General features: G+C 30.7%; 1 pseudogene; it reads left to right on the plus strand.

Moving 5' to 3' along the window:
• The first annotated feature begins 1,205 nt into the window (after positions 1–1,205).
• Positions 1,206–1,817, plus strand: LOC141582951 (heat shock transcription factor, Y-linked pseudogene; annotated as a pseudogene).
• The last annotated feature ends 1,615 nt before the right edge of the window (positions 1,818–3,432 follow it).

Genomic DNA, 3,432 nt, shown 5'->3' on the forward strand with positions numbered 1-3,432 from the left:
CACAAAGATTATTCCTTTAAATATTTGCTTTTAATAATTATTTGGCCCTTTGAGAAAAATTAAAAACAAAATCACTTATAGCTGAGTATTCAACAATGAGAACACATGGATACATGAAGGGGAGCATCACACACTGGAGTCTGTTGGGGTTGCAAAAGGAGGGACAGTGAGGGGTGGGGAGGTCAGAGAAGGATAACATAGGGAAAATGCCAAATATAGGTGAGAGCAGGGGATGGAGGCAGCAAACTACTTTGCCATATATTTACCTAAGCAACAATCATGAATGTTACACATTTACCCCAGAACCTAAAGTACAATTTTAAAAAAAATTGCTTAGACACATGTATACATTTCCCTAAAATACTTTCTCGTAATTATTATTACTTCTTTTAATCTCTCATTCTTTGGGATCTCTTTACAAGAAGATTACATGTTTTAAAATATTTTACATCATTTACATTTGTCAGATATTAGAGACGTACTGAATAAAATTATTATAATTGTAATGGTAAGACAAAAAATTTGAGTACTCACATAAAGAACTTTTTACTCTGAAATCTGATCAGTTGGTTTTATTTACATTTGTTTTCATCATAATTTTCTGAGGTAAGTTTTACGTGATGTAAAATTACTTTAGAATGCACATTTCAATGGAATTTAATATGTTTATGATGTTATACAATCATCTTTTCTCTTTAGTTCATAAACATTTCTATTGCCCAACAGGATGTCTCATATGTCCTAAACAGTTCTTTCTATTTCCCCACCCCTGACCACCTGTAAACTCACTTTTATTTCTATAATTGTGTCTTGGACTATATAGGTTTTGCACAGGATTAGTTGTTATTCGAATATGCCAGCGTGATGGAGCTTTTAAAAATGGCTTGTTTTATTCATTTTTCAATTACCAGACCCTACACATCTGGAACCAATGTAGTTAGAATGTGTATACCTGGGAGAAAATTATATTCATTTCAGGGACTGAGGATATATTTTTTAATGTATTTAAAAGAATCTGCAGGGATGAGATTTTAGCAGAAACTAATTTTGTGTAAGTAATCAGTCTAAATTTTATTTTTACTGGATACGTTTATCAGGTTAGGAAGAAAACACTCTTGGACATATTTTTAGGTTTGTTGCTAGAAGACCAAAGTCCTCTTGTGATGTTGTGGCTACTCAAGTTAAAAACCATTGTGAAGATCTAGATGACTTACCTGGGTAGGCCTACTAAAGCAGTGTTTGAAACTGCAGTATTGAAAAATATGCAGGCAGGAAAAGTAGGTAAAACAATATTTATTTGGGATGGCACATGTTTCACTCAAGATGTTTCTTCTAAAGATGAATCAACTGGCTTGGAAGCCTCCACTAGGTCTCAGTAGAATGAGTACACATTCCCTGGGAACTCACATTTAAGGTCAATGATTGAAGAAAATGCTCTTCAGGTTTTGTCACAAGAATAACTGATAAAAAGCTCACTTTATATAATTTGCGTCTCTGAAGCAGATAAGAATAATAATTTTCTGTCTTTAAATTTTCCCAGGAAACTTTGAAAAGTAGTTGAAAGTGACCAGTTCAAGTCTATTTTATGGGATGAGAATGTAATTTGTGTAGTGATTAATGAAGAAGTCGTCAAGAAAGAAATTTTGAAAAAAAAAAAAAAATTCTTACAGAATATTTAAAACTCACAGTATAAAAAGCAGAATCCAACAGCTCTATTTTATGGATTTAGTAAAATTCAATAGAATTTTCAAAGATAAGCTTTCCTAGCTGACTTTCTGGCAGAAGAAAAGGAAGTCTCTTTTATGCAAGGTATTTGAAATAGTCCAGTTACAACTTTAGAGTATATATGTAATTTTATTTTGTTCAATAAAGAAGTTAAGACTTGCAGTTAAGACCAGATTTTGAAAATTATATAAAATATTAAGATAAGAATTATTTAATTACTTGAAATTATTAAGGACAGCTTAAGCATTAAACTTTCAGGGCTGTAAAAAAATTTTTCTAACAACTTTTAAACTTACTCATAAACTCCAAATAAAGATAACGAAATCACAAATGAAATGTTACAATGTGTAACACGTTTTTTACTTGAAGGATTAACAACTTGACTGCTTTTTTTTTTCCCCAAAAAGCACATTTTTCAATACAGTAAACAATATCCATGCATTGTTTGATGACGTTAACTTTGTGTAATAAAGAGAAATCTGAAATTTTCTGTGTTACATTTGTTATTGTCAATTGTCTTGGTTTAAAATGGCACTGAATTGCCTTCTCATTTGGATTTAGTTAAAGTGCTATTATAATACAACTTTCAAATGTGGCCATTCACAACTTTTAGAAATAATAAAAAGAAGAATTGGGATGAAAATGATTCTCTTGTATCTAACTTATTCACTGAAGATTTTCAACAGGAAGCACTTTAGAGCAGGAGCCAACATGGATAATCACAATTCTGGCTTAATTGATGATACTAGTGGAGAAAGTTCATTTTAAACCTTTACAAATTTGAATATACCTGTAACAAAAAAATTCTTCGTCAACCAGGGAATTGGTAACCTAATTATAAGTGGGTTTCCTCCTTCTCGATATTCAACCTCAATTGTGCCACCACAACAAATTGCAATAGATCAAAATGCTATTTTAAATCAGGTGGTCAATATCCATATGTCCTCTCATAGTACCTAATGGCTACATTTTGAATTATGTTACAACTACACATTCTGAATATCACATCATATCTTCCTTACAACACCATTTCTTCATGCTCATGGTGGAACCATAAACTTTTGCAACCAGATATCCTGAGGTATCAGTTAATGAGTCTTCTTATCCTAACCTGCTCCAAGATTGCTAATACATCAGCTGCTTCTCATTACAAGCCAGCTTTTAAATCATTTTCACCAGGCAAATATCACTCTAATTACAACTGATCTTCCACAAATCGAGTACCAGATTATGCATGAAAACAGAGACTTAAATTTACTATGACAAAAGGAAAAAATTCCTTCAATTAACCTATTGAATAATAAAATTACATGGTTACATTTATATTTCCTTTTCCTTTATTTCTAAATATAGGGTTAAAAGTGTTCTGTTTTGTTTCCAGGGCAGGCTATTGTAATAGCCTGTTTCAAAAATACAAATATATATATGTGTGTGTGTTTGTGTGTGTGTGTGTGTGTGTGTGTGTGATTGTGAATTTATGTATATATATATATATATATATATATGGAGATATATATGAATATAAACATATTTCAAAATAATATATATATCTGTGCATATATACATATGTGTGTATATACATATATATGCATATATACGTATATACACACATATAAAAACATATATATACATATACATAAATGCATATATATGTAAATACATATTATGTAAATACACAAACATATACACATGTATATATACACACAA

Source organism: Saimiri boliviensis, chromosome Y (assembly GCF_048565385.1).
Source record: "Saimiri boliviensis isolate mSaiBol1 chromosome Y, mSaiBol1.pri, whole genome shotgun sequence".
NCBI classification, from domain to species: domain Eukaryota; kingdom Metazoa; phylum Chordata; class Mammalia; order Primates; family Cebidae; genus Saimiri; species Saimiri boliviensis.